Below are 23220 nucleotides of genomic sequence, written 5' to 3' on the forward strand. Positions count from 1 at the left end.
TGTAAAGATGGAGTGATGAAATCAGCTCGTGTACATGCTGGACGGATCCTTGCATAGCAGGACCGCGGAGATGACTTAGGGAGGCCATTATCCAGATTGCTTGTGGCTGTAACAAAAATTAATTCTCCGTGCATAATGAGAATTTTGTACAAAATGTGTTTATTGAGTTGACCAGGACTCTGCTATCTCCAGGAACATCTGGCAAGCCGGCAAAATTGTGTTAAACAATCCTGACTGATGATGAGGCCAAACATTTTTAAACCAGGTCCATGGGGGTTTGTTTAACACAGTGGTTCTTAACCTTTAACTGCAGCCTTGCACCCCTTGAGTTCTCAATCGTAAAAACATGTATAATGTTAATACATACACAGGTTTGATGAAACAAAGTAAGTTGTACTTACGTGGCCGTGCTTGATTTGTGTTTTCGATTATTTACCTCTGGCCATGTCTCACGACCCCCAGATATGGCATATCGCACCCCAGGGGGTGGGTGTACCCCAGGGAAGAACCACTGGTTTAAACCAATACTACTGGGTACTATTGTCCAGGAAGGCCCATTTGCTGTTAGACTGAAAAATGTGCTTTTAATGGTAAGATATCGAATGGAGGTTGGTTTATTTCATCCGCAATTAACAACGCAATTGCATTGCGATCCATACGTTCGTTTAACGACTTACCACTCATCATTCATCCGCGCGTAATTTTCTTTTAAAAGTTAGTTCATTACCTCCATCATTAACGGCCTTGCTCCAAATTCACCTCTCCTGTCCCTCATTTCTGAAGAGGATAATCCTGTTTGCTCCTCTTCGAAAACATAAAACAACGATGACTGTGAATCTGTCATCAGCCTCCTTCACGTGTCAGCAATATGTCTCAACTACTGCCGATAAGGGCTGGAATGGTCCTCCCTGATCTGATATATCTAGACGCAGCCATGAGCGAGGGAGTGGCTGCTATAAAGGTATGAATTAAATATTAAATATTAATAATTTACAGCCACTACTGGATTAAGGCCCCTCCACACTGTTTAGTGGCGAGGGTTATTTGACTGTACTTCACCGCGTGTGTGCCAGTGTGCGTCGGTCTATCACGTGCAGCTGATGCTAGCCGTAGCCAGCACTGAAACTCGTATCAGCGGGGTTCATAGCACAATATTTACCACTAATTTCACCATTAATATTTAATACTGAAATGTAACAGTAATTTAAACAAGTAATGTATATATAGATGAAACTCCCTCCTGTACACCGGGGTATCTCAGAGCGCTGAACATTTCATATTTCTACTATTTAAATCAAGATTTCATATTTTATTATCTCAACACATTTGAATAGGCCAGCCACAGTTGAAAAATTGGCCCCCAGTGACATGGATCATCTGTGTGGGGATCATTTTAAAGACGATGATGATGATGACGACGATAATGATGATGAAGAGGTGAAGGAGGGTTATTAAGACGCGCTAGCAATTAAGCGCCGGACACATCATCTATCATGTAATGAATCAGACTGGTATCAATAATACAGAATGAGACAGATACAAATTCGATGGTGCAAAATTAGGCCAAAAGCAAATTAAATTGTTCATTGATTTGTGATTTCTTGAAGAGTAGAGGGTGGGGAATTAATCATTATTTCCTTACGTCGCAGTAATTAACATCTGATCTGAATGACCTCATCAGGATCGGGAAAATACAATTTTAATAAAATTACCTCATCAGGATCAGAAAAATACAAAGTAAGAAAATATTCAGGTCGGCTCACTGCAGCTCGCAAGCAGATTTGAATGTGCATGGAGCCGACCAGATGAGCCGTGGGTCCTTCGTGCGTGGCATCCTCAGCCCGCCCACTCACCCTGCCTGCCACTTGCTCCTCACAAGAGCAGCAGCAGCAGCAGCAGCGCGGTGTCTCGCTGTTGCTATTGGGGGGAGTGCTGGCGCAAGTGGTGATGGCGCACTGCATCTCTACACGTGGGAGACCCCGCGCTCGATTCCCTGCCACAACTGGCGGTGTTGCCTGAACCCGTCCTTGCACCTCGACTTCATCAGCCGGCGCAAACCAGCGTGGTGAAGTATGGTCAAACGATCTCTATGACCGGTAGTGTGTCTGCGGGGTTTTTAAAACACTTATCTAGACAGCGCCGTCTCCTCGGGGTACACGGCGACTAGGGGCGATCGCCCCGGGCCCCGCGCTTGGGGGGGGGGGGCGCTTCAACCTCACGGGGTCAAATGTAATACTTCCGACTTAATTTGGAGCTTTCGTGACTGCAGGAATTATTCTTTGGTTCTTTCGGTAAAGTCACGTATAAAGGTAAAATAATAAATTAAATTAAATACTAGCATACGACGTTTCGATTGCAACACAAGCAATCATCATCAGGTATAAATTAAATAGAAACACAAATCTAGTATACTTAGAAATGTAATGTAATACAACAGAGAGTCGGATAACATAACAGTCAACACCCTATCTGGTTGATTGCGTTCTTCCTGAGAATGCTAAATTTGAGAGAGAGATTAAACACAGAACCAGAAACATATAGACAGACATATAAGCAGATAGATATCACAGAGATACAGAAGAGAGAGAGCAAACATAGGCACATAATGTATACCTGATGATAATTGCTTGTGTTGCAATCGAAACGTCGTATGCTAGTATTTAATTTAATTTATTATTTTATCTTTATACGTGACTTTACCGAAAGAACCAAATAGTAATACTTCCGGTTTAGTTTGAAGGAGTCGTGGTGCCCAGCCCCATGAACATCCCTGGCTATAGATTATAATTGCGTGTGCTTTGCTCCACAAGATAATATTGATTCCCGTTCACTCAGTCGTTCGCCGTCAACGTCCGTTATTTTCAAGAACGATAACGAAGCCGGTGGTTGGTAGCCACGATTCACTCCCCCCCCCCAGGGAGCAATCAGAGGAACTTTCCACCCTCCGCCTGCCACCACCTCGTCCGTGACACGGATCCCACACCCATCCTGCGCTGCTGGGTTGAATTGCGTTCATTATTAGCGGTCAATGTCTGAGAGCAAGCCGGCGAAGTGAAATTTTCCTTCCAACAGTGAAGAAAATTAGACATTCCAACACATAACGGAATTGCACTGAGCTACGGAGCGTGTTATTAAACGATGGTGTTATCGTGTATCCGGCCCAGGAGGCTCAGCGGGCAACTCCGCCTGCCAGGGACTCCCCTGTCGGCACACAAATGGCACGCCTGTTCTGGGCCTCCTCTAGGGCGACTCGGCCGAAATTGAATCACATTTTTACGTTAGGTTTGTGCTTTAATGTGACGATGGCGCTCTGAGTGGCAGATTTGTGCCAGAAAGGCGCCACATATGGAATCAAACCATATATTGAACTTGGCTTTAAATAAGTATTTTTTTAAATCCATAATAGAGGTTTTTGGATTGGATCGCGTAAATATAAATGCGTCGTTAAAGACGCTACCACCCATCGCAGCCAATTGGTAAGGTTTGTCACGTAAACAAAACATGCTAATTCGTTACTAGTACAGCACTAACCGGTGTGTTGGAGAATAAACCCATTACAACGTTTACAATTCGAATACCGTGACGATTCGCCGGTAATTACAACAACAACAACAACCAGCATCATCAGGCGACAGCCAGAATTGTGGAGAAATCCTCCTCCTGTTTCGGTCTACGTGTTGAACTAAACTAAATTCTTGATAACCTATAGAGTCATAATTTTTGGCCTTTCTAGAATTCCGTAATAGGTCATGAATGTATAGGTTGTCACCTGTCTTTTTCCTTTCATTATCAACGAAATAAATAAAATACCTAGTTAAACCCATTTCAAAAATCCATGGAGCACAAGGAAATCTCAGCAAAAAAATTTCACCACAATCGTTTTTGATTGTGGCCAAATCAGATCCATGGGGATTCTGCAGTAGAGAACTGAGCAATCATCTGATGGTTTAAAATAATAAAATGATGCATTGAAATATGTTGACTTTGTCCGAGTGCATAAACACATCGGTAATGAAGCAACCCCGTGTGGCTGAGTGCGTGCCACCGTCTCTCCCGTGACCTGATTCGGCTTTTCGTCTCTTCCGCACTCGACCGCAGCGAAGCTGAGTAAAGCCGGCAAGGCTTGGCGCAAGCGAGCAGAGAGAGAGAGAGAGGATGGGGTGATGGTGTGTCCAGACGGGGCTACTGCGGCGTGGAGGCTTGCACGAGAGCCCACGGGGGTGCGGTGGGGGTGAGGGGGGTGAGGTTACAGGAGGCGATCCGCTGATTGACGGAGACGATGGGAGAGGATGAGAAAAAATCCGGCCACGTAATGGGGAAAGCGAGATGCAGTTCGGGGGAATGTACCTATATTTAACCGGACTGTACAAGAACCGAGTGGGAATCGATAGCACTTGCACGAAATATATGGTTTGAACCGGATGGGACGCGGGGGGAGGTAATCGTCAAATACACGGTACGGGCAGTTTATGTTTTCTTTAAAATTGTAGAATTCTGGTGATGACAACGGCACAAGCGTGGTCTGCACTCTTGCAGTGAGCAAAAGCGCAGAGGGTGTTTCGATGTCCCGAATTGTAGCTTCATTAGACGATGCAATGGAATCATTGTCGTCCCCCCACCCCCCCGTGCGAAAGAAGCGTTTCGGCGGCGATGTCGTTTGCGAACAATGGCGCACGCTCCATTTCTCAATTCTCGAACACAATGAATACACAATCGCGCGTGAGAAGCGGATAAGGGGCGATGATCGCCACCTTCACTGCCAGAACCGGCCCTAGACCTTTGGGGGCCCTAAGCAAAATTTGGTTGGAGGCCCCTTTGATGTATGATTTTTTTCACCCACTAGCTAGCAGTGACTCTAGGGGGCCCTCTGCTGGCCACGGGGCCCTTTGCAATTGCAAGGGTCGCTTAGTGGCTGGGCCGGCTCTGTTCACTGCACCGCTCGGGTGTGGAGGCGAGTCCGCGCGCGGCTGCCCGGACGAGCGGGCGAGCCGTGCCTACGCGCGGACGCTCACGGATTGATGCGTTGCTAAGATTAAGTTGCGCGCTGCGTGGACGTGTGCGCTCACGCGATACGCGCGTGATTACAACGAATAGGCGCGCGCCGCGCCTCCGGTGAGCACGGTGGGCTGCGTACGGTGCGATTTGAGTTCAGCAAACATACTCGCGTTAACACGTGCGCGTAAATATGTGCTGCTGAGTCTCTGTCCATGTCCGAGTTCCGGCTCGGGAACTTTAACCGTGCCTCCTCTTCAACTCTGCCGTATAACTGTGTTCTTTCCGTCGATAACAAAAAAATCGATCTATTCCCACCATTTCCGCACAGCGTCCCGCGAGATGCCATCGCGTGGAGACGCCGCTTATCGATGCAAATCCCGCGCCGCCGCATTTGCATCGCGGACTTAACCAGCGGCGTGCCACTCGCAGCTCTCGGCTGTGCCACTGAGGACGACGGAGGGCACGCGATCCATGTGGCTGTGGAAGCCGTGATTCTGGGGGGAGGGGGGGGGTGGCAGAATTGTGACCTCCCACCAAGCATTCAAGAGCACTGCGCTCTGCCTGCATTACGTTTAAGAATAATGGCCCACTGAGACTTGGGCTCGGGCCAAGGATGCCTTATTGGAGAGACACAGTGCTCCCATACATTAAGTCTGAGAGTGTCATCACCAGTCTTGATGCCCCCTGTACATTTCTGATAATGATAATTGGCATTTATAAGGCGCAATGTATCCAGGGACCTCAGTGCGCCATGCACGAAGTTATGAAATATAAATACGACTAGAAGGTAGTTCGGAGTTCCACTGGTCACGCATGGGAAGTGGAGGCCAGGCGAGTCAGCAGGGTCTCTAAAGAAGCCCTAAACAGGGGCGGTCAGGGCCTTGCCATAGCCTTGGCTGAGCGCACGCAGAGGCCCTGGCAACCCACGGACAGTGTCAAGTTCTCGGGCGCGTGGAGCCGATGTAAATCGGCGGATGGGATTAGTGATTGCAACGCATATTTCTTTAATACTCGTCATGTTCCTTGTTTAATGTACATAGACATGAATGACCCTGTATATTAAGACTGTACATGCACATTAATGACTTGTCCACTGCATGATAAATGATAATGATTTGGGGAGGAGGTCAGTTTGGTTCAAGAAATCGATTCTGCGTCGTATAGTTTTTCACACTTTTATTTAACCTGCCCTGTTGTCTGTTTATATTATTTTAAATCTTTGACGCTTACAATCTTCGGATCTCGACGTCTGACGAGCTGAAATGTTGTACACAGACTCGTCTCGCGTAATGATTCAAGATTTAATTTAAAAAACCGGTCCAGGCCCCGCCGATCCAAGCCCTTTTCGTGTCTTTTTAAATCCTTTATATTAAGTTCACTTGCTTGCAAATCTTTCGGTCGTTTTTTAACCCACTTCCCATAATCCAATCGAACTGACATTTTCACACAGACTCGTTGTGCGTGACAATTAATTTTCGTGAAATTTTTTTTCCAAAATTTTACACTTTTTAGGACAAAAATATTATATTTAATTACCAATTGCTTAATGCTGCCATGCAATCATCTGACCCATAGGTGGCAGCCATCTCAAGCCAGAGGACGAGAGGACTCTAGCCGCCACACATATAAAGGATTTATAGTGAAAAACTTTGTTTTTACGGGTTATACTTGTTTACTTACATTTTATTGCACTATTTCAAATATATTAGAATCCAGACAATGAAAGTGGGTGGCTTGCATAAAAAAAATTTAACATATCGAACGGAAACCACCCACTTTAATTCAGAAGATTAACTTTGATTAATTCTGGGGTAAAAATAATGTATTTCTTACTTTTGAGTGCAAATAAAAGTGTGTGCATTTAAAAACGTATTTTTATCTTCGCTGTCTCGTTGGTGTTGTTTCCTGTTGGTTCTGTTTAATGTTTGCGGCAAAGTTTGCTTCGTTCACATAAATGTGTGGAGTTTTTTGTTAATTTAAAATGTAACCCCGTAAATATACGGAATACATTTTGGCTAAATGAAGCAAGCGAGGACTAAATGAAGGGGAAAAAACGAGAAACGATACAAATATAACAGTAGCAACACATTTGCATAATTATAAAGAATATATCTTCCCGTACAAATAAGCGTGAGAATTCACTCGAATCCACCAAAGTGATCAAATAGTCACGCGCCGAGTTCGGACTTGCGGGTTATAGAGAAAAAGGAAATCAGCCTATGAGTTAAATAGCTTACCCAAGACTGTATTAGATTCATCATTGTTGATTCAATTAGAAGAGTACAGTTAATTAGGTAATCAGTCATTGTCTTTTTTATTTGTACGCATTTTTGTTGTTGTATATTTAGTTCTTATTTTGTGAGCACTTGAGTAACGGCATTAATTTCCAACGAGTTAAATGCGTTTTAATAGTCTATTCAATGTCGGGCTTAATGGAATTTGACATTCAGGGGTCTTTTCCAGAATCGGATTTACAGAATTGTCTCTGTGTGTGTTGTGTGTAGGCAATAGATTTGCGGGGGTGTAGTGGTTAGCGCTACGCTGCGCTACGAACTCGGCAGAGACCCGAGTTCGATTCCCGCTCACGGCCACCAACAACAGTCACGATTATCTGAGCCAGTCCTGGGCTTCCACTAGGTCAACTCAGCCTCAAATGAGTACCTGGTGCGGTGTTTAAACATCGACCACGAGGGAGACAAAGGCGGTCGGGCGTGGTGCTGGCCACCCACCCCCTCGTGTGACGGACCGGGCCTTCACAGGTGCTGCTCGCTAACGGCACTTGCCCCAACAGTCTGTTCAAGGCTACACGGGGGATCTTTATCTGTGATATGTTTGTCACCATCTCTGAGGCACTCAGCCCATGCAAAACCGCATTCACCGTGTCCACTTTTCCCCGCTTTGCGCTCATTTGCCGCAGCCGATTAAAGCTCCCAGTTTAATTGGCAAGACACAGCGCCGCATACATCATTTGCATATTATTTTATTGTGTTGATTGTTTTTATGTTCAACGCAGTCAGGCACGGTGCCAATCCTTGATTGCATTTCATGTCACGTTGACGCCAACGTAGCCCGCAGAGTGTATGCCACACTGATGGAATGTGTGTATGTTTGACTTCTTTCTCACCGTACGTAGCCAACCGTGCTAATCGGAGGTGCAGTGTTAGTCTATGGGCAGTGTTAGTCTATGGGCAGTGTTAGTCTATGGGCAGTGTTAGTCTATGGGCAGTGTTAGTCTATGGGCAGTGTTGAGTCAATGGGCAGTGTTAGTCTATGGGCAGTGTTAGTCTATGGGCAGTGTTAGTCTATGGGCAGTGTTAGTCTATGGGCAGTGTTAGTCTATGGGCAGTGTTAGTCTATGGGCAGTGTTAGTCTATGGGCAGTGTTAGTCTATGGGCAGTGTTAGACTATGGGCAGTGTTAGTCTATGGGCAGTGTTGAGTCTATGGGCAGTGTTAGTCTATGGGCAGTGTTAGTCTATGGGCAGTGTTAGTCTATGGGCAGTGTTAGTCTATGGGCAGTATGTATGTTGAACCTCTTTCGCACCGTACGTAGCCAGCCGTTCTAATCGGAGGTGAGGATGATTGGAATGCAATAATGTACCCCTTTCCAAAGATATTCCATAAATTTTCTGTTATTTGAGGTTGTGATTTGAATAATTGATTGAATTTTTTGTCTCGTTTGTACCATATGGTTAAGTATTGATTCTATTTTATGTGCATCATTTGCAGTAGTCCGGTTCACCCCATTAGCCTGAATATAACATTACCATAGAGTGTGCTTGTAAAAAAAAATATTTTTTTTATAAATCGTGAATAATAAATTTTTACATGCATGTATTGTAAGTGTAAGAATAATAATAAGAGTAAATTATTTACCCAGAGGAAAAAAGAAAAACGCCACTTAATCTCAAGATTATTTTTCACGTCTTGAGGAGGAGGAGGAGGAATCCCTCCCACCGAAAAGATGGCACGATAAAATCAGCCCGTGACTCCGGGTGCTGGGTGGATTGATCCATCGTGGGTTTGCGGACGATTCCATAGAGGAGGAGGTGTAGGGGGAGGTGTAGGGGGAGGTCTTCACCCAGCAGTCAGTGCGTGCCCTGTGACCCAGTCGCGTGGAGACGTGGGGGCCCATGCCTGGCCACGCTTTGCCACTGCGTCCTTGCCTCTTCCCTCGGGCGCTGCCTCGAGACGGCGAGGGAGGCCCGACAGAGTTGAATACTTGACGAGCTTAACACGTAGTAGCAGCAGTCGGGCTTTCGCGACCAATGTTGTCCATGATAGTCGTTTTTTTTTGGGGGTGGAGGTTGGATCGTGTAAATGTAGATGTGTTACTCGTTGCTGTCTCCTGATGATGCTGGTGGTTGTTGTTGTTGTAATTACCGGCGAAATGTCACGGTACTCAAATTGTAAATGTCGTAGTGGGGTTTACTACACTATACACTACACTATACACTACACTATACACTACACTACATACTACACTATACACTACACTATACACTACACTACATAATACACTATACACTACACTATACAGATCTGGGTGCAAAAGATTGAAGGGGATGGGTTGATGATCAGTCGGACAAAGACTGAGTATATGGTGGCAAATTCCAGTGTAAATAATGCAGAAGGAGTATTGCAAATTGGAAGTGGCGAGTTAATGAAGACGAACGAGTTTGAGCAGCTGGGTGCAACGATGTGGTGCTGAAGGATCACGAGAAGGAGAGATGAGAACAAGGGCTGGGTGGCTGAAATGGCGAGAGATGACTGGTGTGGTGTGCGATAAGAGGGTCCCAGTTTGGTTGAAGGGAAAAGTGTATAGTGTGTAGTGTAGTGTAGAGTACAAGACGGTGGTGAGGCCGGTGCTGTTGTATGGGGCCGAGTGCTGCTGGGGCACGAGAAAGAGGGAGGACCGAGCTATGGCAGTGACAGAGATGAGGATGTCGTGGTGGATGTTGGGGTTAACAAGGAAGGACAGGGGGGTGAGAAATTAAGAAGTGAGAGGAAGACTCAAGGTGGTAGAGCTCACAGAGAAGATGAGATAGAGAGAAAACGCCAGTGTGGTTCGGTCATGTGGAGAAACAGCAGGAAAATTACGTGGGTCAGAAGGTGGCAAGTGATGCAAGTGGAAGGAAAGCGATGAAGAGGAAGGCAGAAGGAGAGGTGGAGGGGCGTTGTGGTGCGGTCGGCCACGGTGGCCCGAGGAGCGGAAAGAGAGATAGGGCAGTGTGGAGAAGGTCGGCAATGACAGCGGACTCCACACGAGTGGGACAAACGCGTGGAAGAAGAAGACATCGCAGGAGTGGCACTCAGGAAGAGGCGAGACAAAAAACAAGTTTTTCCAAATCATCGCCAACTCCCAGTGGAACGAAAAAACCGCTGACACTCCGAAGCTATTCTGGGGTTAATGAAAAAAATGTCCTACATGGCCAAACCACCTGAATTAGTGTTTTAAATATACGGTATAATCCTGTTTCTCCAGGCACCAGAGAATTGCGCAGTACGACGTGAAAGTATAACATTTGAACTGCATGCTGCACAATGCAGTTCACCCTTGATCACACACGCAGAGCCGTAACCGCCGAGTGTGTTATTATAGACGGCGTTCGGGACGCCCTAAGCCACGGTGGCGAGATGTTAACTCCCTCCCCTGGTATACAGGAGGTCGTGGGTTCAAGTCTCTGACCTTGACGTCTGTGTGCTTGGAGTTTGCATGTCTCTCTCCCCGTGCTCGCGTGGATTTTTCCGGGTATTACCTCCGGAATTTAGAATCAACATGCATTTTAGAATATTTGGCTGCTATAAATGTCCACGTGATAAGCCACGTCGTTGAACTACCATTTGTGATAGCGAGGTCGCTTCTGAAAAAGAGCCATACAGCTCAATGGGCCTGTGCTTAAACTAAACAAATAAAAATTGTTGAGTTTAAGCCAGTTGTTCCAGGCTGACTGACCTTCGTGAGTACGAATGGAGAAACCAGTGTTAAATACAGCAGCCTACTTTAGTGGCAATGCAGGGAATAGCATGCCCATATGTCCCACACTCACTGCATCGCCTGCAGACAGACTCACAAGCAGTGCCTAATTTAAGCCGGAACGGTCCAAAGATCCGCTGTTCCGGGAATTATTTTGGCATCCAAATTATTTTCACAAAAACCACATCGACAACCGCGGCGAGTTGACGCATCTACTTCCTTTATAAGCCTGCGCGTTGGATTATAGAAATGTGGTACAATCATACCGTACGATCATGGCTAGATGTGCACCTTATTGTGCTCTAGTGGTAGTGCTTTGTGTCAACAATCCCTATTCCAAGCCAGCGCACCTGGGAAATATCGAGAAATTAAGTCCTTACTCACAACTGTACAGTACCATCTTACACTAAGATAAATAATAATAAAACAAGTCAGCCGTTTGACAATCCACTGTGGCCATCGTGGTCACGGGGAGTTGTTGGTCATCATCAGCTCTGCTCGTCAACACGAGTTGGTGCAGGGGTTGCTGCTCCAGGGCTGGTGCAGATGCACACTGCTCGATGAACCCAGCAACCCGAGTTTTAATTTCTGCCCACGGCTAACATCAATGGTGGGTGACGTACATCATTCTAGATTTGAAGCTTTCGTGACTGCAAGGATTCATATTCTTGGGTTTTTTCGGTAAAGTCACGTAGGTAAAAAAATTAAAATTAATAAAAAAGACGTACATCATGAACGTTGAGGCCCACATTTTTTGACCTATTAAATAACACCGGCACTAGGTCTACCCCCAACTAGCCAACTCTGATCACAGAAGGTGATATATTCAACTGTTTGCAAAGAGTTCAATTAGAACCAAAATTGTACTGCTAATAAAATATATTCATTAACCTCTTTCTCAAACCCGCTGCATAATGCACGTTGCAACTGCAATACAAGAGCTCCTCCAATACCTCCAACGCTCTAACTGCTCACTGACAGCGGAAGTGAAAACTCAAAGGCCACTTTCCAATGTAGACCGCCGCTAAATCAAAGGGAATCTCCACTGATTGTTTTTGTTGATGCACTAATCGGAATGTGCTTCAGATTTTACGATGAACTCAAAACATTTGCAAAATTCGCTTAGATCCATTTCAGATGATCTAAAATGTTTGTTTTGCTTGAGACTGATATATTGATGTGAATTGATATCCGATATCCGAAACTGTGACATCACAGGAAGAAATGAAATTTTAATTGCATCACTGGCAGCAACATGGGGGAGGACTTCATCCAACAGTGGATGGACAATGGTTGATGATGATGACGATTATATACAGGTGGCAGTTGACAGCAAGGATTCATTATTTGAGAATGAATCCAATAGCCAATCACAATTTCCAAACTGACGATGTTTCATATCTTCAACAGTGTGGCAGTCAGTGCACTCATCATTGGATACGTTTTACATTCGTTGCTTCAACACTGCAGACATCCAGTCTCTGCAGGGAATAATAAAAGGGGAATATTCTGAGATGTAGATATTTAACATCATATGACAATGTAAGGCCTTGCTGGCACAGTTTAACGTCAGCTTTCTTACATAACCGCAATTGCTGTGCTGGTTAACGTATTTATTTGTCTTGATTTTAAGCTTTCGTGACTGCAGGAATCCATACTCTTTGGTTCTTTCTGATAAAGTTACGTAGGCATAAAATAAAATAAATCACATATATTTATACCTACGTGACTTTACCGAAAGAACCAAAGAGTATGTGTTCATGTGTATTAATTTGCGTAAACACTTCGAGTCCAGTAACTACAATACTAAGCACGACTGCACAGCACCGTGCCTATAATGCAAACCTGTCAACCTCCTATCAGTGCCCTACCTTATTACAGACCAATTCAAACCTTATTAGTCACCCCGTGCCCTTATAAATATTAACGTTCATCCTACAAAGTCACATCACAAGGAAGAACCACAAACAAATAGACAACACAAATGTTGCCCGAATTGAAACGGCCGTACGCCGTATGGACCTGAAAACTCAATTTCCTTTAGAAGAATACGGGGTAAACCGTATGAGTTGACAGGTATGGTGACGTGATCTGCTTGTCTGCATGGGCTGTAGGGAAATACACGACACGCACGAAACGTGTGTAATCCACGTGAACACATTAAACCGTAGTACGTCATTTGCGTATCATCCGTTTTCATTTTACCGCAATTGAAAGTGCATGGAGTTATTTGGACTTACATTGGTCGCAGGGTAGCTTGTGAGTGTGTAGCTGCGAACAGAGTGTGCTGTGGTCCGGTCACGAGGGAGAGGCTCATGCTTGAGTGTGGATGCGTGGGGCCGACGGATGGACCCTATTGTGCAATAGACCGCAGTAGGCACTGTGCCTCAGGCCTAGGAAAACTAAAAAGGCCGATGAAAAAAATAGTTGACCATGTTTTTGTTTGCATGATAAAACAATGTAACCAAGATATCGTCTTGAATAAATATATTTACATCGCAAATATAGGGGCGAAGAGGCAGAGTCGTATAAATCGGGTTTTTTTCCATAAGGTGAGAGAATTTAAGACCGGAGATTAACTTTTCGAGATTATTTTTCATTGAAAAATTATCAATAACATCTTCAAATGGTGTGTTTCGTACAATCTAATTCTCAAAAGAGAGTAGTGCAAGAGGAGACAAGGCGGGGTTGTTGTCCTTCGCCTGAGACAAGCGAGTGACAGCGGCGGTAGTAACATGGGGCAGCAGCAGTAGCAACGGTATAAAGTTATCACTGAAGGCCTACGAAACAAAAGTGCCTAGGGCCTACAAGAACCCTAATCATGCCATGTCGGTGCCACGTGAATAGGCAATAACATTATTGGCTTAACTGGCCTCTAAGTTTGGGTCCTCGAGCAGCATGCAATGGGTTCAACCCTCGGTCGTGGAATTCAAGGTGAATTCTCACGTGGAATACACGCAGCACCCAACATTGTACACTCAAGCAGGTGAGCGTTTGCATTATAGACCGTGGCCATTTTACGATTTGCACTTACAGTAATTACAACCCATTAATTATATGGAAATTTGGAATTTGACTTAATTTATGTATCATATATAAACATACACTGTATATACTTGCAATCTGTTTTTCAGAAAATATCTTCTTCTGTTGCTGGGAATGGGTTTGTTGAGCCGCGAATCTCCCCCTGGCTGACTCGTCTCATTGAATATCGCAGCTCTCGTCGTGCAATCGCAATGCGGTGGTTCCTCCTTTCTAAACGGTTTTAATATCTTCTACGTTGTTTTAATATTTTCGCGGGCAATAGGAGGGGGGGGGGTTACAAAACCACAGCAATCATCGCACGATCGAGGAATCCGCTCTCCGCGTAAACGATTGTTCGTGAGACGTGTTGCTGAGCGAGTTTATTTTGTTTCAGCAGCCAGGCCTGGTAAATCTTGCCCAGTCGCTGCATCTGATCCACAGTGGTTCTCCTCCACGTGCGACATTTGGAGCATCATTTTAAAACTAAAATAGTTTTTATTTTCATTATATCAGGTAAGGCCCCACTGAGCTATATAGCTCTTTTTCAGAAGCGACCTGGCCACAAATGATAGTGAAACAAAGTGGCTTATCATGTAGAAATTTACAGCAGCCAAATCATCTAAGCGCATGTTTCTTAATGCGGAGTGAAAACCCGGAAGAAACGGAGAAAAATACACGTGACCACGAGGAGAACACGCAAACTCTAAATATACAGCAGGCGTCAGGGTCGGGAATCAAACCCACGACCTCCTGTACACCAGGCGAGGCAGTTAATATCTGGCCACCGTGGCAGGAGAAATACATTTATGAATCAATGCAGATCCAGTGGTATTAAGGAGGAAGAATTAGTTGTGTTCCAGATAGCGTTACTGTGTCGTGTCAGACTGCATGAGACGTTGATTTGCCTGAGGAAGGCTTAAGCAGTGCAGAATTTACAGTTCGTCTGAGGTACTGACGAGAATCCAATATGCAGTGCCCTAGTCACACGGTGCAATGGCACCATATTGTTAGTCGGTGGTCGGTCATCATCAAATTGGCTACCGTCAGCTCCGACCATCGCTTGAATTGTCATTGACTTTCGAGCACATCCATTTGGAAACTCAAAGGGTAATCGTGTAGTGGGGAAGCAGTGGCGCACAAGTAATTGTGCTGTGCTATGTGGCATTATTATCTACATGGAAGGGATCGCAATGTTCCACACACTCCTTCGTTAGTGCGACAGCAGAACCAATAGTTTTAATCATCAGAGCTGGAATTCATCCAATTAAGTTCAATGCCAAACTTAAAATAATGTTTTTTTTTGTTTCGTGCAGACATTGGTGACCAGGCTGAGACCATCAACTTTGCTATATTTAAGTGCATTCCATGTTGAAATATCTCAAAGTGGTGTATGCCATATATGTATACATATATATCATAGGCCGCTGAAAACTGGATTCAAACCCTGGATACCACTGCTCTCAGCTCAGCGCTCTGACCTCTAAGCCACCCAGAGGTCCCTTGCACGAGGTTTCTTTGAGGAACAATTGCCTCTGTACCCGCGTTGTTCTCTCCCAAGCAAATTCACTGTCAGCTCGCGAAGGGCAAATCCGGTTTCATAAATCGTACAGTCTGCTCGGCTGGCGATCGTGAGCAGTATTTCGAGTGAGCCACCTGCAATGCCACTGTCAGGAGCAGACATAAAGTGACCCAAAAAAGATTACAGAGTGTGAGGGGACAGGCGGTTTTGGGGTTGAGCACAACTAGCCAACTTAATGCTATAACTGTGCCCCCTGACCTAACCACTTACGGTCTACCAGTCACCAGCAGCGGACCCTACCCCAAACGCCACCTCTGGTGGCATCGCAGTGATTGATGTTCACACCGCCTCCGATAAAAAGCGACACGATTCTTTCCTGAAATGCACGCTGACAATTATATATTAATAACCCATCTGCTTCTCGTGCATTTTTACATCAATCGTTTGTTTATGTTAAACTCGGCAACATAATGAAACTATTTAACCAACGCACCGTATTTTATTTTGACGTAAGTTTCATATTTAAGCAATTGTTGGTATGGCAAATAAATACAAATACTCTCTCCCATGTGGGACCAAACGCTTTGCAAAACACATTAATCCGAGTTACTGTACACCATTTAGATTCAGCAGCAAGAACGCCGCCTTCTCTTACCCCCAAGGTTGTATTACATTTTCATGCAGCCAAGGCAGGGAGCAGTTCACACATAGAGGCATCTCATCTGCAAAGGCAGCAGTTATAAATAATAGCAAGTCAGCTGGTGGTGGAAGAAGGAACGCTAGTGGCACAATACTATATATGATAACCTAAACAAAACCAGATATATCAGCACATTCGCTGTTACACAGCAAGCGCTGAACAAAGCGGTGATTAGCGTGGTGGAGGCAGAGCTTGTTCGGCCTGCAGCACTCCGTTACCACCGCATTCCAACCAAATTACCACCACATTATCACCATATTGCCACCACATTACCACCATATTACCACCACATTACCACCACATTACCACCATATTGCCACCACATTACCACCACATTACCACCGCATTACCACCACATTACCACCACATTACCACTGCATTACCACCACATTACCACCACATTACCACCACATTACCACCATATTGCCACCACATTACCACCACATTACCACCGCATTACCACCACATTACCACTGCATTACCACCACATTACCACCACATTACCACCACATTACCACCACATTGCCACCACATTAGAACTATATCACCACCACATTCCCACGACATTCCCACTACATTCCCACCAGAATCCCACCACATGAACACAACATTACCATCATATTCTCACCACATTCTCACCACATCACCACCACATTCCCACCGTAATCCCACCAGAATACCACCAAATTGACACCACATCACCACCACATTCCCACCATAATCCCACCAAAATACCACCAAATTGACACCACATTACCACCACATGATATCAAGTCACGTGGGGAACATATATGCAAATCGATTTGGTCTATCAGCAAAACCAGGATGTTTAAAATCCCGAGCAACATCTTGGACGATTTTTGAACATTTCTCCAGAGATTACCACCAGCACCCTGAGGTGTTGACAAACGCTCGGCTCTTTCGACGAATCGTATTGGTCGTGAAAGTCTTACGGAAGAAATGTCTTTAAAAAATTTAGTGCGGTGTGCAAACATCAGTAGAGGGGGAGACAAATCTGACCGGGTGTTTGGGGGTGGCCACCAACCCCTGTGCCTGACCTTGTCTGGCGCCTCTTGCTCCCACACGTTAGCACTCTCGTTCTTGCTTGAACACGTGGGCAGGCTTTCGCGACCAATATTATTCATAATAAGGGATCTTGGGTGAGATCGCATAAGTATAAATGTGTCAAAACCCTCCACCACCCGACACAGCCAAACAGTAAGGGATTTGTCACCTAAACAAAGCGCCATATAGTTAACTACTTCAGCCCACCGGTGTGTTGGAGAGTAAATCACAACATTTACAATTTGAGTACGAGGTTTTGCTGGTAATTACATCCAGCATCATCGGTCGATTTGCCAGAATGTGACTCTCTTTTTTGTTCGATTCGCGTGTGATTATTTCACTGTTTGACGAAAACAATGGGTCTTACTTGTACCTGTGCCCCACTCTTTCACGTTATATTTGGGCCCGTTTTTTGGTTGGGAATGTGCATGTGTTTGTTCTGCTTGTTCTGTAATATCCATTGAGGGCCCTGTTCTCATTTATGCATTACAATAGACTCTCGATTATCCGCATGCGGTTTATCCGATATGCGGATTAACCGCGCGCCTGAAGATTTTTCGTAAATTAATAACTCGTGAATTGCCCCTTAAGCCCAAATTAATAACACTGGTCAACAAAAAAAAAGCATTTTTTTCTGGCCTGGACTTTTGCAGCTGTTTTAGACTAATTTCAGGGTGCTGATTCCAAATCTGATCTCAGATTTGCTATTTCACATCATTTTTATGCTATCGGCATACCCGATTTTCATTGATTTTACCCGAAATTAACTCTGTCACTTATGATTGCAAGTTGTTGCGAGTCAGTGACTGCTTTAGTGTTAAAATATGGTGCTGTATTTTTAGGATAGTGTGTTTATAATATCATTTTATGTAGATATCCACATTTATTTAATATTTTTCTTTTGCAGTTTTTATTGAAAATGCAATATTTGATATCTCAAAAACCTGATGTGATAGACAAAAACTGATGCCAGATTTGGAATCAGCACCCCAGAATTACAAAACCGTTGGAATACCTTATCCCAGAAAAAGTGTGTTGACCAGTGTAATCTAAAAACAGTTATTCGTTGTTAATCTTTGAAATGTTTAGTATAAGTCACGTGTTTAAACCGAATAAATATGTTCCGCTTAATACGAAATCCACGTGATCCCCTCTACAGTACAGTAGTTGTAATATATTTACAACAGTGGGCGGAGCTGATTGATTTTGATTGGCGTGGCTCTGCTGCTGTCCACTTAGTGGGCCGAGGCTTCTGCGTGGGAGCAGGAAAGTGTCATTATCACTGAGCACGCGTATCGATCGGTAGATCATTAGTATTCGTTCTAAATCGAAAGAGTAACAATCGAAATCCTCAGTTGTTCATTAACAAACTAAATTTTCTTAATTTAAGCATGATTTCACCCTATATTAGTGTTTTTTGGCATAGAGATCCGCGGAAAATTGTCATTTTCGGATTATCCGCGATTTTGAATTATCCACCTGCCATCCTCCCCGTCTTTAGCGCGGATAACCGAGATTCTACTGTGTTTATGTTCTTGTCTTTGTGTTTGCTGTGCTCACACACCACGGATCTCCTTATTCAAAACAGCCAGGACAAACTGGCTAAATGGGATTATCTGCGTAACAAATAAAATAAGTGTGAACTTATTCACAGTGTTAAAACTATGAACTATGTTCAACATTCAGTCAGAGCACATGGGCGGTGCTCATCTCCTGAGCCAATTATGGATATTATTCTCCTCTACTATGCCTGGGGGACAAAAGATAGAAGTACGAGTAGAAGAAATATAATTCAAATCGGATTTGCTGACTGACAACGTCATTATAACAACCGCTGGGAATAAACTGCAGGGAAATACGGAAGAACTCATCGAAGAAGGCTGGAAAGTTAGGCTCAAGGTAACTAGGAGAAACGTACGACAAGGTCGCTAAACAAATGTAGATATGGAAAACAGCAGGATCGTTATACCATGGGCAAGTTGGCGAAGGTGGGATACGATCAGTGATTTCATAAAGAGGAGGCAGAGAGTAGGATGGGGAGCTTTGGAAAGGTGAACACAATCACGAAAAGCAATATAGCCCTGACTCTAAACATGGACTGCTTACCCGGTGTGTGTGTGTATATATACCCATTACCTGCTGAGACGTGGGCCGGGTACGTTGACATTGACAAATAACACTGAACAATGGCCGAAAAAAGTGGCCCAAAGAAATGTGGATAATTGCATGGCTGGGATTAACACTGACTAAAGTGTCAGAGGCGTTCATCACATGCACGACTCGGAAAATAAAGCGGCCTTGGGCAGCGCGTGTCCATTCGTGGAGGTTGATGGTGGCCAGGGGTGGAGAATAACAATGGAATAGCAGACAATTGAAGAACCCCCAAATCCCCCCCCCCCCCCCGTCTCCCCATCGGCGCAAGAGTATCCCGCGCCTACCGCGGAGATGGAGTGAGATGGTGAGATGGAGTGAGATGGTGAGATGGAGTGAGATGGTGAGATGGAGTGAGATGGTGAGATGGAGTGAGATGGAGTGAGATGGAGTGAGATGGAGTGAGATGGTGAGATGGAGTGAGATGGTGAGATGGTGAGATAGAGTGAGATGGAGTGAGATGGTGAGATGGAGTGAGATGGTGAGATGGTGAGATGGAGTGAGATGGTGAGATGGAGTGAGATGGTGAGATGGAGTGAGATGGTGAAATGGAGTGAGATGGTGAGATGGTGAGATGGAGTGAGATGGTGAGATAGAGTGAGATGGTGAGATGGAGTGAGATGGTGAGATGGAGTGAGATGGTGAGATGGAGTGAGATGGAGTGAGATGGTGAGATGGAGTGAGATGGTGAGATGGAGTGAGATGGTGAGATGGAGTGAGATGGTGAGATGGAGTGAGATGGTGAGATGGAGTGAGATGGTGAGATGGTGAGATGGTGAGATGGTGAGATGGAGTGAGATGGTGAGATGGAGTGAGATGGTGAGATGGAGTGAGATGGTGAGATGGTGAGATGGAGTGAGATGGTGAGATGGAGTGAGATGGTGAGATGGAGTGAGATGGTGAGATGGTGAGATGGAGTGAGATGGTGAGATGGAGTGAGATGGTGAGATGGAGTGAGATGGTGAGATGGTGAGATGGAGTGAGATGGTGAGATGGAGTGAGATGGTGAGATGGAGTGAGATGGTGAGATGGAGTGAGATGGTGAGATGGTGAGATGGTGAGATGGTGAGATGGAGTGAGATGGTGAGATGGAGTGAGATGGTGAGATGGTGAGATGGAGTGAGATGGTGAGATGGAGTGAGATGGTGAGATGGAGTGAGATGGTGAGATGGAGTGAGATGGTGAGATGGAGTGAGATGGTGAGATGGAGTGAGATGGTGAGATGGTGAGATGGAGTGAGATGGTGAGATGGAGTGAGATGGTGAGATGGAGTGAGATGGTGAGATGGAGTGAGATGGTGAGATGGAGTGAGATGGTGAGATGGAGTGAGATGGTGAGATGGTGAGATGGAGTGAGATGGTGAGATGGAGTGAGATGGTGAGATGGAGTGAGATGGTGAGATGGAGTGAGATGGTGAGATGGAGTGAGATGGTGAGATGGTGAGATGGAGTGAGATGGTGAGATGGAGTGAGATGGAGTGAGATGGAGTGAGATGGAGTGAGATGGAGTGAGATGGTGAGATGGAGTGAGATGGAGTGAGATGGAGTGAGATGGTGAGATGGTGAGATGGAGTGAGATGGTGAGATGGTGAGATGGAGTGAGATGGTGAGATGGAGTGAGATGGTGAGATGGAGTGAGATGGTGAGATGGAGTGAGATGGTGAGATGGAGTGAGATGGTGAGATGGAGTGAGATGGTGAGATGGAGTGAGATGATGGATGTGATGAGCGATGGATTCAGTTCACGCGCAGGTGCTAGATGCATTCTTATTATCACAAGACCGTCACACATGCCAACGGATTGGGGGGGGGGCTTCATCCAGCAGTGGATTGATCCCGACTGATGACGATCATTACACGGTGTAAGTCGATCTATAGGACAGCCACAGCGCTGCTTCTTGCATTGACACCCGGATGTGTGGATGTGCTGCGTCCACACCCGACCAGGACTTGAACTCGCAAGCCCTCCTGACCGCGAGGCAAGCGGTATAGCCATGGAATAGCCACGGTTGCCAAATCACAACCACGAACATTGGCAGTGGCTACACATTCCGTACGGATGTTTTGTTGTTGCAGCAAATAGGATGAAATTGACATTTGTATGAATATTGTTATTAAGAGCCGGCGTCAAATGCAAAACGTTGCATTATCGACATCAGATCAACCGCATGTGCATGCACGTGTCACGCGCGAGATGCAATATGTAAATAGTATAATCCCGGTACGTACGTATAGAATGTGCACCATCAGCATCATCACCGTCGTTAGTAATTGGGATTTGTAAGCGGAGGGGTTAATTTTTCCTAACCCGACAAATGAAGGTGGCGCTTTGTTGTTCGTGTAGAACCAGCCGACGCTGTTATATAAAGGACAGGGCAAAGCGACTTACACACGGGAGTTTCCGATTTAACACAAGCCTTACATGGTGGGGTTTTTACCCTTAATGCGATTACAGCTGTTATCACATCATTGCCTGGCTAATAGCAGGTTCATAAAGACGGCGGTGCTTCAGAAGTGAATGTAATATGGGGATATTTTAGCATCCGTTCCACCCCCCCCCCCCAAAAAATCTGTTCACAAACCGATAATATATTAATTAGACAGTAGGCCGAGAGGTGTACATAGTACACACAGCTGTACACACATGCGCATAGTTCAATGTGCATATAAACACACAAGTCGAAGCTCCGCTAATAAAGATTATAATACACATCATATCAAGCACGCACACATACACATATATGTATAAATATTGTGTAATCTGTATGTCTAATATGCCCTTTGTAATGACATTCATTATATGTTACAATGTACGTACGTAAATACATTCACACGAATGTGCAAATGCATGCGCGCGTGCGGTGTTGTGTAACGATGCAATTACCAATCATCTCATTCGGTGCAGAGGTCTGGCTTTTCCTATCACCCACACGGAAGCCAAATCCGACGGATGACAACCCAGGGCACCGCACTGGGGGGGGGGAGAGGTGAACACACCAACACATGCGGCACAACAGAACCCCCACGGGACAAGCACGAGGCAGCCACAAACGCCCTCGCGATGCGCCACCACTCCACGTCGCCACCCACCTTCTCGGCTCGCGCACCGCCTCGGACACCCTCTGGAGCAGCACCATGGACAGCGCCCCGGTCGCCCACAGCGCCTCCAATGCCGCTCGCGCTCGTCTCGGCCTCGGCGTCTCTCTCTCTCTCTCGCCCTTTAAATGCTATCGCATAAGCCGCATCACCTCCGTGTGACACCCATCAGCTCGTCCCCACGCCGCCCCGCACCCCTCCTCCTCTCCCCGTCTCCTCACGCCTTGCCGACCTCAGCGCCAGCTCGCAATGGCCGCAGCTCGCTCGGCTGCGCACCATCCATCAAACATGCAGCAGCAGCAGCAACAGCAGCAGCAGCAAGCAGCAAGCAGCAGCAAGCAGCAAGCAGCAGCAGCAGCCCCGCCTCGTCTTCACGGAGCCAGCAATCCAACCGCCCTCTCGCCTCGACCGCCAACACTGGGCCAAGCCGCCTTTTGTCTTAGAATGCCTGGCGCTCCTCCTCGATTGTGATCACAGACCCCTCCCCCCCCCAAGAAAAAAAACCTTCCCCCGTCTCGCCGCTAATCCGAGGGATCTTTAACTTAACGGGTTCCGCTGACGATGACGACGATCATCATCATCCTGCTGCTGCTGCTGCTAATGATGCTGATTCTGACGCTGATCCCTCAACGCCTCTGCTATCCACCTCACCCCTCTCCTACCGCTGCGTCTCCTCGAATGATCACCGCTCCTCCAT

The 23220-nt window shown here is 45.7% G+C and overlaps 1 protein-coding gene across 1 annotated transcript in view; it reads right to left on the bottom strand.

Moving 5' to 3' along the window:
- LOC133356751 (protein piccolo-like) overlaps positions 1–22687 on the bottom strand; it is a 99831-nt gene extending 77144 nt beyond the window's left edge. Inside the window, exon 1 of the mRNA XM_061574408.1 lies at positions 22518–22687. The gene's annotated coding sequence lies outside the window, so the exon portion shown is untranslated. The remainder of the gene's footprint in view (positions 1–22517) is intronic.
- Between the last annotated feature and the right edge of the window lie 533 nt (positions 22688–23220).

Source organism: Lethenteron reissneri, chromosome 55 (genome assembly GCF_015708825.2).
Source record: "Lethenteron reissneri isolate LAM-NWPU_2019-01 chromosome 55, ASM1570882v1, whole genome shotgun sequence".
Lineage (NCBI taxonomy): Eukaryota > Metazoa > Chordata > Hyperoartia > Petromyzontiformes > Petromyzontidae > Lethenteron > Lethenteron reissneri.